We start from the raw sequence: 16,951 nt of genomic DNA, 5'->3' as shown, positions 1-16,951 counted from the left end.
TCTAGTGGGGCTACATGCCCACCAAATTTCATGTTCCCCGGTGCTTCGGTGTCCCTGGTATCGTTGACGAAAAATTCAGTAAGGTGACAAAAAAAAACAAAAAAAACTTTGACAATCCCTTTATGACCGCTTTCGCTAGCTACGCTAGCGGCGGTCAAAAAAAAAAAAAAAACTTTGACAATCCCATGGACAAGGCACCACTGATGGATCAGCAGGCTGTGTATCTTGTGTGCTCATTGCATTATAGATGTGAATCTTACTCATGCTCACTGTATGTGATCTTCCTCTCAGGGATCTTGTCCTGTCACTCTCTATGCATAAGCATTTACTCCAGGTTCTTACTAAGTTACATTAGCATGTTTACATTTTCAGGTTTCAGGCAGGATCTGAGGCATGTAACAATGTTTCCTCCAGAACTGAAAACTCGTTCTGATGGGGAGCTAGTGGCTGGTATGCAGAGATACTTTTTTGCCACCTTACTTAGATTGGGGGAGTGTACATGATGCTTTCCCCACCATTCCAGTGGATTTTCCTCACTATCCAGCATGGAGAACACCAAGTAGCTGCTCAGCTCTGCTTCTAGTTTTTGCTGAAGTGACAAAGTGGTCACAGTTGAAGGAGTTGCCTCACTTTCTTTGAAAAAACTTCCTAATGACCTCTTTGGCTTCTTTGCTTCTGATGAAGACATAGAGGGCTGTGTACTCTCAGTGGTACTTTCCATGCGGACTGCAGCTGCTGACACCATCTCTGGTTTCACTTTCTCCTGAATGGTGGCGACATGGTGCGCAAAAATGTATGTTGTTTTAAATCTGAGATCAACAAAACTGGCGGTGTCCAGTAGCTCTTCTGTGATGGGGTCTGAGTGCTTCTCCTTAAGGTATGCAAGGATGCTGGTTTTGATTGTTTTGGTCAGCTCCACGTCATCTTCCTCCTCAGCCAGCACTCGTGAATTGAGGATGTGTAGGACAGGCTTCACGAATGAAATGGTCACATACTCTTCTCCTGATCAGGCAATCTGTGAGCTCCATCAATGTGGAAAGAGCTCTGTTGACAGCCTCCAAGACATCCAGGTCAGCCTAAGATGGAATAAGGTGCCTCGATTTCTTATCATTAGCGAGGACCTGTGTAATGGCTTTCTTTTGCTCAAGGACCCTTGCAGTCATCATTTGCATCGATCCCCATCTGGTGACACAGGCTGTTTTTAGCTTGTGTTGAGGCAGGTTGAGCTCTTGTTGCAGCTTCCCTAGTGCCGCCTTCTTTTTCCAACTATAGGAAAAGGCACTGACTATGTTTTTGCACACCCTCACTGCTCGCACCACACGTTGATCTTTCATTGCATTTTCTGAAATAAACACACACACAAAAGAATATAAAATTATTGATGTTTTCAGAGATTTACAAACTGTAGCTCTAGCAAAATGTATACAAGAGGAGAAACGCCTTATTAATCTGATATTATTTAAGCAGTTTAATAACACATCTACAGCTTTTTTTAATTTCTACTCTAATGATGACTTAATGTAGCGTTTTGTTACATTGTAATGTGAGGTTTACATTGTTTTATTGTTGTCACAGTATTTATTTAGTGTGCTGAAGGACAATTAATATTTATATAGCACCCTTTTAAACACATGTACCAAAGTGATTCAGCACAGAAAAGACAAGTCATATAAAAAACATTTAGACGTTAAAATGTATGATCTAAAAAAAAAAAGAATATAGCAGCCCGTCACATCCCACAAATTCCCAACTAGACTGAATATTATAGCATTGGTGCACTTACTGATTGCCAGGTGCAGCCTGTGTCCAAAACACTGCTGCCGTGTCCATCTGTTGAGCTGTGCAGCTTTGACAACATTAGCGCCGTTGTCTGTCGTAATGGCCACGAGGTTCTCTTCTGTTAGTTCCCACGCAGAAAGCATATCTCTCAGGCCCTGTGCAATCATCTCTGACGTGTGATCGACTGGAAAATATGCTGTCTCAAGGCACCTGTTGCGCAGCTTCCATTCATCGTAAATGTAGTGCAATGTAAGGCTCAAATATGGTTCCATCGTCCTACTTGACCACAGATCAGTTGTGGCTGCAAAGTGCTTAACAGACTTCAGTTCAGCAGCTACCTTTTTACAACATGTTTGGTACATGTTGGGCAGCGCAGTTTGGGAAAAATATGGTCGCGATGGCACAGTGTATCTTCTGTCAAGTGTTCTAACGAGTTGTTTCAACCCACTGTGCTCCACTGTAGATATGGGAGCCATGTCCTTCGCGATGTAGTAAGAAATGGCGTCAGTTATTTCCTTCCATCTTCTGGAATCCTTTTCATATTGTGTAGCATTTGTAAATGCTTGTTTTATCGACACCTGCTTTGTGGAGGCACTTGTTGCTGGGCGTTTGTCAGTCTCTCTCTTTTTTTGAGCCATGCACTGTTCATATTTGGTAATGTGATGGTGCTCCAAGTGTTGAAACAGATTGGTGGTATTACCTTTGGTCGCTATAACAGTTTTTCTGCAGTGTTTGCATTTGACTTGAGTTTGTTCAGTGTCGTCTTTATTGAAGCCAAAATGTGTCCAAACGACGGACACTGCGTGTTTCTTTGGTACAAGCGGCTCCGGCTGTTGTTGAGTTGACTCTGTGTTTGAGTTCTCCTCCATGTTGCTTCAATGTCGCAGACTGGACAGGGCGGAGTCACGTGACTACACACGCGGTAATATGTTTTAAGGGGAAAGTACATTAACACACAGTGGGCGGAAATATTAATAGGATTAAAAAACCGAAATAACCGACATGGTAAAATTACGTCGGTTATAGGCTCTGAATTTCGGTTTCAATTACTTTTCGATTAATCATCCAGCCCTATTCCCAGGCCAGTCAGGAGACATAGTCCCTCCAACGTGTCCTAGGTCTTCCCCGGGTTCAAGAGGCATCCGAAACAGATGCCCGAGCCACCTCAGCTGACCCCTCTCGATGTGGAGGAGCAGCAGCTCTACTCTGAGCTCCTCCCGAGTGACCAAGCTTCTCACCCTATCTCTAAAGGATCGCCCAGCCACCCAGCGGAGAAAGCTCATTTCGGCCGTCTGTATCCGGGATCTTGTCCTTTCGGTCATGACCCAAAGCTCATGACCATAGGTGTGGGTAGTAACGTAGATTGACCGGTAAATCGAGAGCTTCGCCTTGCGGCTCAGCTCTTTCTTCACCACGACAGACCGGTACATCGACCGTATTACTGCAGAAGCTGCACCGATCCGTCTGTCAATCTCCCATTCCATCCTTCCCTCACTCGTGAACAAGACCCCAAGATAGAGCTGGTCCATTGTTCCACGGCCAGGACGAAAACCGCACTGTTCCTCCTGAATCCGGGGTTCTACTATCGGCCGTATTCTCCTCTCCAGTACCCTGGCATAGACTTTTCCGGGGAGGCTGAGAAGTGTGATCCCCCTGTAGTTGGAACACACCCTCCGGGTCCCCCTTCTTAAAAAGAGGGATCACCACCCCGGTCTGCCATCCCAAAGGTACTGTCCCCGACCGCCACGCGATGCTGCAGAGGCGTGTCAGCCAAGACAGCCCCACAACATCCAGAGACTTGAGGTACTCAGGGCGGATCTCATCCACCCCCGGTGCCTTGCCACCTAGGAGTTTCTTGACTACCTCGGTGACTTCAGCTTGGGTGATGGACGAGTCCACCTCCAAGCCCTCAGCCTCTGCTTCCTCAATGGAAGACGCGTTGGTGGGATTGAGGAGATCCTCGAAGTATTCCTTCCACCGTCTGACGACATCTCTAGTTGAGGCCATACCCCTGACCCGAAGGCGCAGGGAAGCGACCCTCTCGTTTACCGGAGTAAACTCAAACACATGGCAGCTGAGCTGGGGGGGGCTATGAGCAAACCCACACTAGCCCGCCGCCTCTCACCATAGGCAACTCCAGAGTGGTAAAGAGTCCATCCTCTCTCAAGGAGTGTGGTTGCAGAGCCCAAGCCGTGCGTGGAGGGGATCCCGACTATCTCTAGTCAGTACCTCTTAACCTCACGCACAATCTCAGGCTCCTTCCCCGCCAGCGAGGTGACGTTCCACATCCCTAGAGCTAGTTTCCGTGTCCAGGGATCGGGTTGTCGAGGCCCCTGCCTTCGACTGAAGCCAGATCCACTAAGCAACAGCCCCTTACGATCCCTCCTGTAGGTGGTGAGCCCATGGGAAGGCGGCCCCACGTCGCTCCTTCGGGCTGAGCCCAGCCGGACCCCATGGGGGGAGGCCCGGCCACCAGGTGCTCGCATACGAGCCCCAACCCCGGGCCTGGCTCCAGGGTGGGGCCCCGGCTCACCATGCCGGGCGACATCACGGTCCTCGATTTTAAGTCCATCATAAAGGTTTTTTGAACCGCTCTTAGTCTGACCCGTCACCAGGGGCATATAGCCCCGGATAACATAACTACTAGGGTCATTCGGGTACTCAAACCCCTCCACCAAGGTAAGGTGGCAGTTCAAGAAGGGGCTTGAATTTTTGGATGAATGATATTTACTAGCATTTTCTGGGTGAAAATAGTTTGAAAGGAAATCCTACACCATTTTTATTTAGTGTGGTTAATCTTTAATCAAATACTGTAAGTGACATGAATTCAGTTCACCAACATGTGTGTTATACATTTTTGGACCTGGATACATTAGCTTTGATATAAAATAAATGTTGTCATGCAAAAAGATGTCTAAAGATGCTTTTTTAAAGTTTGCACTCAGAAAAAAAGGTACAAAACTGTCACTGGTGCAGCACCATTTCAAAAGATGCACCAGTTTGTACCTTATTTAGCCATAAAGGGTGCATATTAGCACTTTAAAGAAACGTATTGGTACTTAAATGTGAGTGCGGGTTTAAGGGGGTGACAGTTTACCCATGACCAATCTTACCCCAGAATCCCCTATTACCTGAATGTAGACGTCTTGTCCCCTTCAAAACCCATCAGAGACTGTTTGCTCGGCGGATGAGAGGACGTAACGAATCTCCTGACACAAGCGTTTGGACATCTGACATTATATCTGAACTCAGCAGCATCTAATTGACCTTTGAAGAGCAGAATACATTCCCGCCATGCAGCCATCAGACTCATGCATTCGTTAATCTAACGTTAATTACTGGCCAAAGTTGCAAAATAATGAGAATATTTAAAAAAAGCAAGAGAGATAAAAGCTCTTGACAGTGGCTCACTTATTAGAGCCATTTGCAGATAAGGCAGGATTTCTCATTGTGCTGATGACGCGTTTCTCTAAAAATGTGTTGAAGTGTCTCTCTGAATATTGTTCCCAATTAAATCAACGTTTACTGGTTATATTGAGGAGTGATGAAGGTCTTGATGTGTTTCTGTTTCATCTCTACACCCTTCAGGAGAGTAAGTATCAATACATTTTCATCTGTCATTTTTCCTCTGTGATCACGGGGCATTTCCTAATAGTCAGACTCCGACTCATCTGAGATTAAAGCAGGGAAACGGTGAGGCCCGCGAGTCAAGAGCCCTGGATAAATGTTAAGGGAAATCATGAATCATCCTTTGATGTGTTTCTCCCGCTCAGACCCCAGCTGCCTTTGCCTGGAGAAGTGGCCTAAAAAACACAAGCACTTTGGATATGGAGTAACACCGACTCCATCTGGTGACTGGCAGGTACATTTAAAGGGGTGGTTGAATGTGATTTCACTTTTTTAACTTTAGCTAGTGTGTAATGTTGCTGTTTGAGCATAAACAACATCTGCAAAGTTACAACGCTCAAAGTTCAATACAAAGGGAGATATTTCTAAGGACTAGAGCAAACGGCCGGTAGGGACTACAAGACATTCCTCCAGGGTGTATCTTCATAGAACCCGTAAATCATCCAACCGTTTTTTCAAGGAGGGACAGAGCAGTGTAGAATAATGGTTAAATATGTAAAAAATAATGCGAACTTTTAAAAACGAAGCATGAACATATGTTACAGTGCACCCCACAAACACAATCAAGCCTTCGAAAAAAAGGTGTCTTACCACCCCTTTAATCAAAATGACAAAATCAAAATCGAACCTGTTAGATCAGATGAATCTCTGTGTCAATAAATATCAGATCCAGCCAAAAGATATCCTGTTTGTCTGGTATCCAAAACCAGTAAAACCGCCTGTTACCCAAAACTGAATTAACTCTATTTACGGCCTATATTGTTCTTGTTCTAGAAGCAGTTTCACTCAGATATTTAGAGAAGAAAAGACGCTGTATCATGGACTATCCCATGAGGCCACGAGAGAGGATTTATGAATTGGCAGTGAAGTGACACAACTGATACTGGTAGGTCACATGATAATGACAACATAGCTAATGTAGTACGTCCAGATTACATTCAAACTACAAACATTACCATATAGAATGTATTTTTTTATCGTCCGTGAAGTAATTACTTATTCATAAAAAGTACCTACTCGAGAGAAGAGAGTATGCGATTTCGGACGCAGCCCTACTATAGTCTCTGTGGATAATGGTTGGAGGGATAGAGTTATGGAAGGGTTAGGGTGTGGTTGGAGCTTCACTCTTCACCCATTACGCCCAAATGACATCCACCGAGGGAGAGCTGGACTTCACGCTCCACCCATGGCTCTGCAGAAGATGAACAACGCCTACTTCTACATCAGTGCCTCTTTAGCCCCCCGCCCACCGATTCGTGCATGTCATGTAGTAGTAAATACGAGAGAGACACCAACATTACTCGAGACACAAAACGATAGAGATGCCTCAGAGGATTACAAGAGGTTTTGCTGTCCCTAAATTGTTTTTGATGTAAAAATTATAAGTGGACCTTCAAAGAACGTTACAAAAGAACTAAATGCTGTTCATCACCATCATTAATTATAGTGCATGAGTTGTATGGATAACATAATACATTTAATGGTGTTTTTTCATCCTTTTTTATACTTGAAAGGTGTTATCAAATGTCAGCGGCAGAAGTTTAAACTAGCCAGATCTTAATTGAAAGTAAAACTGCTCATCTCATTCACCCTCATTAGAGTCATAACTTAATAAAGATACTAAACTGTAACTTGCTTCGCCTTTTGTTGAGAACAGTCACCAAGAGAATGCAAAACAAAAGTAAGGTGGTTCATTGATTGTTTTTTCATTTTTTTTAATGGCAGCAGCAGAAATATTATAAAGGATAAGGACATTTTTACTATCGGTATCGTATTGAGAAACAATCATTCCCAGAATCATTCAAATGTGTATTTATAATCTTTCTATGGTGGTTTACTGATGCCTTTGTTGAAGTGTTTTTGTTGTAAAACCAGAATGTCTTGCAGGCCAGGGGGGTTTCATCATTTTGATTTAAAGAAAATAAGGATGTGCATATAATAGATTATGAGGAAATAACTATAGATTCATTACGTAGATAGGCAGGCAAAACTGTTTTTGTTTTGAGTTTTGCCCTCATTTTGTATGGTTTTGGTTTCAGCAATGGTTCCCTGTTTATTCCTATGAGTACAGCATCATTCTGTTTCCATTCAGTATCTTAAGCTAAAATGTCATTCTAACAGACAGTTTTCTTTGCTTTTAAGAACGTTTTGGGCCAGAAGAGATTGTGGCTAGTTGTTCCAAATACTTTATTGGTATGATTGTTTTATACATACAATATTGTTAAAGAAAGAATGACAGAGAATTTGTGTGAGATAAAATATTGGTTACACTTACACACTGTCGTCCAGATCAGAGTCCTGCAACGGGTCGGGTACCTGCGGGTATCCGCGGGTACCCGCATAAAAGTGGCTAAAACGGGTGGATTGTGACATTCCTAAAATTCACGGGCGGGGACACGGGCGGATAATGAACTCCTTGCGGGCGGGTAGCGGATGAAAAAAAGTGCAATATTTTGTATATCTAAATTACCAGCATTACACATACGCAAATATGTGTTTTAGTCAGGCCATCCTTAAAAAATATTCTTGTTTGCCGTAACCCGACCGACCCTGTCAATTTAGGACCGACCCAGTTTTATTGTTTTCTCCCCTTTTAGTCCGACCAATTAAGTTGCGACATTAAATTTCTCTGTACTGTAGGCTAATAGGCCTATGTGTTGTAGCCCAGTCATTAAAAAACGATTTAGTTTCATATTCATGTTTAAATAAAATAATATACTTTTTTTTTTTTTTTCATGTTGATTATATGAAAAATGAAAAGCATGAATAAGATGATCCCGAATATCGTGAGACAAATGGAGTGGGCAGACATGATTTTGACCACTTCATTAAGTTTGTTAAGCCTTTCTTTAAAGTGAATTTCGTTTTGTATTAATTGTATTCATTTTAATCAATGTTTCATCTACCAAATTCATGGATTTAATAAATAAGTAAATATAGGCAGGCAATATAATCAGGACACGGCCGGAGGCGCCCGCGTGTGAACTGATCGTCTCTTAAATGAACCGAAACTCATCATAAGCTACTTGCCTCACAGACCTGTGAAATAGAAAGCATGAAATGTGTACTTTTAAACAAAACAATTCAAAACGAATGAAAACAGACTGTTCTCTGCTTATAATCCATATGAAATGTGCATTTCTCTCTGGCGCATTCACTAGCCTATTGTGAAGATCGCGAGTCAGCATCGTCATCTTTGACACAGAAAACACTTGCTTATTAATAAACAATTGAAATGTCTCATTGATATATTTGACAGGCCTATTAATAATCATTACTTTTCCCAGTTCTTTGTGACAGTTTTTAGGTGCGTTATTGGCAGCGCACCCTTATGTTACATGAACGCGTCACCTGTGTGGTTTATCGCGGGCACGGGTCGGGTAACGGGCCAAATATTAACGGGTCTGGGCGGGTGCGGATTTAATTTTGATATTATCACAGGTGACGGGTCGGATCTGGTGCTGAACTTTGCGGGTACGGGCGGGGGCGGGTCTCCAAAAATGGACTCGTGCAGGACTCTGGTCCAGATTGCTCCTGTCTGCCTCGCTGCCTGCTGTGAGTGTGTTTGCTTCGGTGCTGTAAGCTCCGTCTTAGCCTCGTATTTCCTTGTTTTGAACCATCATTTACTACAATTTCTAGTTGTTTATACTACTACTAAATACAGCTTACCCAACATCTCAGATTAACCTGACATCGCTAGCTTCCGTTACTACTAGCACAACACGCTAGTAATTCGCTAGCCTGTTAACGCGCCACCCGAGCGCTCAGCTATTTTTATTTATTTATTTTCTCTCGCGCGCTCGCGCCTTTGAGTTCATAAAAGCTCAGGTGAGTAAGAAACACTCAACAAACACGGTGAGTAATGTCTTGTCCTGTTATTATCATGCGTCGCGTCTGAATGCGTTGTTGTTTTTGGAGCTCTATCGATTTGATTTATAATTCTTGATTTTTCTCTTTAAACTCGCTTACAACGAACATTTTCTACTTTTCCTCACTGAGAAGCACTACAGCTCAAACCTCATAGTTACAACGCGGACTGTTGAGCAGACGCGTCTCAAGCCTATTAGAGATCCAACGCTGCATACTCTTAAAGGTTACGTCCGTGGATCACGGCTGAACACGTCTTCTCCACACTCACTCACTCTACACCCCTACCACAAAAAAACAAAAAAACAAACGGATTATATCCAAGACTTCAGTCATAAATTAGTATTAATATTGATAGCATCACTGGTAGCTTCGTTGCTAACTCACTGTCCATCTGTTAAAATGGCGAATATATCAGATGTAAGTAGTCTACCTTTTGGTGCAGGTGAGGACACATTTGAGCTGCACGCACTGCAGTCTGAGCTGGAAGCTGTTGAGAAACAGATCCACAACCTTTTATTGAGACAGGCCGAGCTGAGAGACCGGTGTTTGGCTCTTGAAACAGAACGCGATGCTGTGATCAGCGGCGATTCCATCGTTCAGCACGTACACGCTACGTTAGGTAAAAGTAAGGTGCACAGTCACTGCTTTCCTGGTGCTCGTGTTTCTGAAATCGCTGCTCGCGTTCCCGAGATCCTGAACGGTGACGAGCGCGTCGGAACTGTGGTCCTGCACGCGAGAGTGAACGACATCAGGCTGCGCCAGACGGAGATTCTGAAGAAAGACTTCAGGAATCTAATCGATACGGTACGCAGCACATCGCCTGAAACAACGATCATTGTGTCAGGGCCGCTTCCCACGTACCGATTAGGGCATGAAAAGTTCAGCAGATTATTTGCGCTAAATGAATGGTTAATGTCATGGTGCAATGAGCAGAAACTGCTCTTTGTAAATAATTGGAATCTGTTTTGGGAGCGTCCTAGGCTTTTCCGTGCTGATGGCTTACACCCAAGCAGATTCGGAGCGGATCTTCTGTCAGATAACATCTCCAAAATGTTAAATACCCTTTGACTAGTAACCAAAAGTCCAAATCATAGTCTCTGCTGCACCAATTTAACTGATATAAATACTAGTGTAGAACATTGCATAGAAACCGTGTCTATTCCTCGTTTAGTGAGATCAAATAATAAATCTAATGCAGGATCTAGGAAAAATCTAATTGTTATTAAAACAGAAAATGTTGCTATTAGTAGACAAAAACTATTTAGCTAAAGCTAGGTCTTCTAAACATTAGATCACTCACACCTAAGGCAGTTATTGTAAATGAAATAGTCACAGATAATAGCTTCGATGTACTTTGCCTTACTGAAACCTGGCTTAAACCAAATGATTATTTCGGTATTAATGAGTCTACTCCTCCTGGATACTGTCATAAGCATGAGCCCCGTCTGATTGGTCGTGGCGGAGGTGTTGCAACCATTTATAGAGATATTCTAAATGTTACTCAGAAAACGGGTTATAAGTTTATTTCATTTGAAGTACTTGTACTAAATGTTACGCTCTTAGATGTTAGAAAAACATCCCTATTATCTCTAGCCTTGGCTACCGTATATAGACCGCCAGGGCCTTACGCTGATTTCCTAAAAGAGTTTGCAGATTTTCTCTCAGACCTATTAGTCAATGTCGATAAAGCATTAATTGTTGGAGATTTTAACATACACGTAGATAATCCAAATGATGCGTTAGGGGCTGCGTTTACAGATTTATTAAATTCATTTGGGGTCAAGCAAAACGTCACCGGACCAACACATCGTCTTAATCATACACTCGATTTAATTATAAATTCCTCTTGAAACAAACTTTGTTGTATTATTTTAATTTAATACTGTGAAGCTGCTTTGATACAATCTGTATTGTGAAAAGCGCTATACAAATAAACTTGACTTGACTTGACTTTATTTTAATGTGTTCCTGTTACAGTGTAATTATACATTTAAGTGCTGAGTAATATTAATTAACTACATGTACTGTACTTATAGGGTTAGGGTTTTAGTTATTACTATAGTAAATATGTAACGTAACAAGGACACATTAAAATAAAGTTTTACCAACATATTTTAGAAATCGTCATCTTACAGCAATATACAAACTTAATTTACTGTTTTATTTTATTAAATGTTGTATTTTGTAATTATGTTCATTTTGAAATGATAAAAAAAATAAAATAGAACAAATTTAAATTAGAACAGAATAAAATAGAATAATATACTTTTCATGATAAATTTTGTTGTAGTTTCAGGTGGTAATTTTTCATTTATTCTGATGAATTATTGTATTATTACTATAACAGGATGTATATAATATAAAATCTTGCTTTCTGAATCATCCCATCTCTCTCTCTCTCACTCTCTATCTCTATTTATACACTATTGTTTTTATGTTTTAAGGCTGGTTATGACGCAAACAGTAAATTCCAGTGACAACTTTGTGATTTCTGGATCAAGCAAAAGCTTCATCTCAAACCTGAAGAGCTCAAGTAATATCGATGGACCTTCAGGGTGGACTGTGCTCAAAAGATATCCTTACAACTAAGATATTACTATTAGTTTATCCATACGCTTTCATCAATGTGAATGAGTGTCATTTGAGAACGAATTATAACTTATTATTATGAATTATTAGCCTGACGTCGTCATACTCAGATTCTAGTCAGAATGAACTTCCCGAAAATGTTGTGGGCGGGGCTAAGTTCGGCTGGCATCCCGGCTAATGAATTGTTATGAGTCAAACTTCAAAGAATTAGCAGATGCTGTTTGAAAAACCTAAATTCTTTTAACAACTGTCAGGTTAAGAATGTAACTAACGTTGACATTGCAGGGCGGCCCGAGAGTGTGAGGCTGCTGGCGTGTCTCATGAGCATCACCTGTGCCACACCAGTCTCAAGTCGAGAAGTTATGTCACTCAACAGGAAGTGGAGCTGTTTTCTGTCTCAGATGCACAGGTTGTGGCCCAATTCAGAGGCTGCATCTTAGTAAGATAAAAGCCAACATTTGAACCATTTCAACATTTATTTTATTTTTACATTTGTATCATTTTATATTTGAGAAAGTTGAATGTTTAAAAGCATTTCTATTAAAAAAAATCCTGTCAATTTCATGATGACTTTGAAGCTTCAGATTTCCCTAAATTATTAATCTGATAAACCATTTAATTGTATTTAATATTGATATAATATATAATATATATCTGTTTCAAAACAAATTAAATGTAGCTGCACAAATCACTGATGGTTTTAACTCTTTTTTTATTTTTATTCTGAACCTATTTTATTTAATGGTTAATAATAATAATAATAATTATTATTATTATTATTATTATTATTATTATTATTATTATCATTATCAAGTCAACTTTATTTATATAAAGGTATATCTTAATAAATTGACCATTACATAGTTTATTTGTATTTGTTTTTTTTATTAGTTTTCTGTAAGTATGTAGTTTTGAGCCACCTTATCATAAAAAAAACTGATATGAAAAAAAAGTTGATGTTGAACAATTTTTTTTAGTTCAACATCAACTTTTTTTTCATATCAGTTTTGTTTTATGATAAGGTGGCTTAAAACTACATACTTACAGAATATTTAGACAAACCTTTTTTCAGATATAATGACAAATTAATACAAATATCAAATATCCTATGTAGTCTCTCAAATAATAACTGTTAATACTTCAGATTAACCATATTAACATATGACTGTATGTTGGTAAGCCCTTCGAACACAAATCTCAAGAACGGTCTATGATGAGGAATATTCTGGATATTATGAAATCTGCAAGAGGATTTATTTCAACATTAACATTTTGAACGGCAGTTTATCATATCAGGGTGCGGTTTAGACATCTCAAATCGAGAATGGGCCTGAGGCCACTATCCTTCTTCAGAAGGAGGATGAAAGGGTGTTAAAATCCTGTTTTTTCTTTTTCCAGAGGTTGTACTTCGGCTCAGAGGACGTGCGCATTGACGTCAGAGTCAAAGTGAGAATCACACCCCTAAAACAGGGATAGGAAGGTTACTTTCAAAATGCATTTCACTACAGATTACAAAATACATCCTTTAATAAACTTAAAGCAAATTACTCAAGTTTAGTAACTTAATCTAAATACTTTGGAATACTTTAAAATACTTAAGGAATGTAACACAAAAAAGGTTGTTGTTATTACCACCTAAAAATGACATCTACCAATCAAAGGATTTGGTTTTCCTCTGCATTTTGTTTTTAACAACATCAGTATTCCACAGCATGTCTAGAAAATAAATGCAGATAATCTAAAAAAAAAAAAAAAAGCATTTAAATGTACCCATAAAAACACATTTAAAATGTTAAACATTTATTAACTGCAATAAAGACCAATAAGTGTAATTTTAATGCAACACAAGAATATACTCAAAGTACTTTTCATTCATACCGTTTTTCAAATTTTAGTAAACAGCAAGCTAAATTTGTAGTACAAAACAACAAAAAAACAGAAAGAAATTAAAGCAAGCATTACATTTACACTTTTACTCTTAAACGTTTAACATTTCGAATTACTCTCCAACATTTAACATTTACTCTCCAACTTGAGCCCAATAAGGGTGATTGTAATGCAGCATGAGAGTGTGCTCAAAGTGCTCATGTGTCATGCAGCAACACTGAGTGAAAATTAGCCCTCCCTGACTACATAGTCATTGCAGTTTGGCCACATTAGATGGTCACACACTTCAATCAGTTGGGCTTCAGAGAGACTCAATATCTTTTCAATGGCACGATCCTCTGAGCTCCATCGGGTCACGGATGGGACAATGCACCTCATGTTGCCAATGTTCTCTCAGCTGCTATTGGGGAGCGATGGGCCTTGTTCCAAATGGCAGCACATTTTGACAAGACACTTGAATACAATTTTTGTGAGACAACTTGTGATGCAGCCGTGGAAATGAGATTTAGTGTGCGCAGCACAGATGATGTGGCAGCAAGAAAAAGTTAAGCTCTTGTTGGAAATTTTCCTGAAGAATTGCACTAATATCTGCAAACTGCACACCATCTGTAATCGTGAAATGTGTGTTCTTCTGGATTCACATTTCCGAATTCTTGGAAGACTTTTAACAAAATTGCTGCCATTGACTGTAACTGTGGCACAGACCTTACCCTGGATGTTGAATTCAGCGTGAATCTCACTTATTATTTTTCCTGCAATTAAATCATAGGTGATTCATCCTCTGACTCTTGTGCATGCCAAGGCAGCTGATTTCCTCTCCAGTGTTTCCTGTTCAGGTCATCCCAAGATAACTTCTGTCATGAGAAATCCATATGTGGATATCACAAAACCAGTAACACGTCGCACGGGTATATTTGTGGCAATAGCCAACAGAATGGGTCAAAATTATCAATTTTTCTATAATGGCAAAAATCATTAGGTTATTATGTAAAGATCATGTTCCATGAAGATATTTTGTACATTTACTACCGTAAATATATAAAACATTTATTTTTGTGAGTGAATGCAGCACAATCGCGAACATAAATGGACAACTTTAAAGGCGATTTTCTCAATGTTTCGATTTTTTTTGCACCCTCAAATTCCAGATTTTCAGATAGTTTATCTCGGCCAAATATTGCCTTATCCTAACAAACCATACATCAATGGAAAGCTTATTTATTCAGCTTACATATGATGTATAAATCTCAATTTCAAACTGTGACTGGTTTTGTGGTCCAGGGTCACATATATCTACTGTGGTTCACACTGTTTCAACTAGTGATTCTTTCATGCTTTGAAATGATTTCTCAATCCACTGCATCAAAGTTTTTCAGTACATAAGGGTTTCCCTCCACTAATTCCTGCCTACGCATGCGGAAGACGGCATTCTCCATTATTGCATTCACCTGCATAATCATTCAGCACCACCATCATTGTGTAATGCTGACATAATTTTCTTTGATGTAATTCAGGCTTTTAGTCATGAAAATGTAACAAATAACAGAAGTAAACACAAATGTCAGGACATGTCAAAACATCTCCAGGGCCCAGAAAACACCTCAGACCACAGAGGGTTAATGCACTGAGATCTAACATTAATGCTCATTAATTAACTGCTCATTGTACGTTTATGTTCAGTTAATGCATTAATTAATGTTAACAAATGAGACCCTGTTGTAAAGTGCTAGTAAAGTGGTTTGATGTGTAAACTGTTACAAAACCATTATAAAAGTAAAATTAAATAGGAAATAATTTTCTGTGTAAAAATTACTGGCGGTGTTCCAATGAAAATAGGTTTTCTTGCATTCCAGGAGATGACTGGCTCTCGAGTAAAGGGCAGGGACACATTTAAAAGCATCCTGTAACCCACAACAGGTGCAAGAGCCTTTTGGAGCAGCTGACTGAAGTAAGTAAAATCTTTCTTTCTAATATTGGGCTCCATAAACCAAGTGCAGATTTTTGGTTTGAACATTGGGGGGGTTTGAACGTTGAAGTGTGAAACGTTTTAGCGGTGTCCCGGGGCATGCTTCCTGGTGAGATGCATTTACTTGTTTCTTTATTGTTTAGTATCTTATGTAAAGTTGGTTGATAACATAACTGCAATAAACACAATTACTTGTTTACTACAACAACAACAACAACAAATTATTTAAAAGAAAACATATACATAATAACCGAAAAAGTTTACATGGGATATATGATGAATTTTCTATCATTTAAGCACCTGGAAGCTTACCAGTTTGACAGAATTTTCTACTTCAAAGTACCATGGGAAGTCAAACTAACTTTACTTAACATTTTCTTATATTAAAATGGTTTACAAGACTCAAAGGTTTCGGCTATGTCATGTCTTGGAATATGTGAAGGCAAGATTTTTCCTAATTTCAGTCCTCATTAGAACAGAACACATTTTACACACGGTTAAACTGATTGTTTGCTCAATGATTCAAGAAGGTCCAATATGTTTAACTTGTACTTGCCCCTAACTATGGCAATGTAATACAGTTCTTGTAATTGTTTAACTATGATTCAGATAAGACCATTGATGGCTCCTCATTACCAAGCTTAGGTTAATGTTGACATTTTTCCTTTTTTTATCTATAGCAGTTATGAAAAATAGCAACCTACATATTTAGAAACTATAGACACAACATGCCGGTTATAAGCGAATTGGTCTGAATGATCCGTTTGCAGCTGTTTTTGCGTAAGCTGCTCACTGTTCAATTATCTGATCAGAGCAAGTATCCCATTTATTTACTTGTATAAAAAACAGCTGAAATTGTTATTTTTGACTCAAATTCAGCCAAAATCCATCATGAGTAAAATGATCGTAGCTGGAGAGTATTTGACTATTGGCACAAAAAAGTAAGTTATACTAGTGCTGAATTATAATGGTACATATACATTTGGCTGAAAATTAAGATGAATTATTACCAAAGTTGACAGTGTAACTTTTTGATCACTCAATTTGATATTAAATATTGGCTTTAAAATTACTTAGATTTGATTGAATGTTTTCTAATAGGGTTTTTTATTAAGAGATATTCCAGAGTAACATTGGTTTAAGTGCATTTATAATAATACATGATATTCTAATAAAGCTCTCTCTGATTACAGACGAAGGACTTTGACGTTCTGGTTTTATCTGACTTCATCA

The 16,951-nt window shown here is 39.6% G+C and overlaps 1 protein-coding gene across 1 annotated transcript in view; it reads left to right on the top strand.

Annotated features, from left to right (window-relative positions):
* The window catches only part of LOC309485645 (dendrite extension defective protein 1-like), a gene marked incomplete at its 3' end in the record, with an annotated part of 54,011 nt that overhangs the window by 24,190 nt on the left and 12,870 nt on the right, over nt 1-16,951 (top strand). The gene's annotated exons all lie outside the window — the stretch shown is intronic.

The sequence above is a fragment of the Leuciscus leuciscus genome (genome assembly GCF_965113295.1).
Source record: "Leuciscus leuciscus genome assembly, chromosome: 21".
NCBI lineage: Eukaryota > Metazoa > Chordata > Actinopteri > Cypriniformes > Leuciscidae > Leuciscus > Leuciscus leuciscus.
This window is presented reverse-complemented; position numbering and strand designations above follow the sequence as displayed.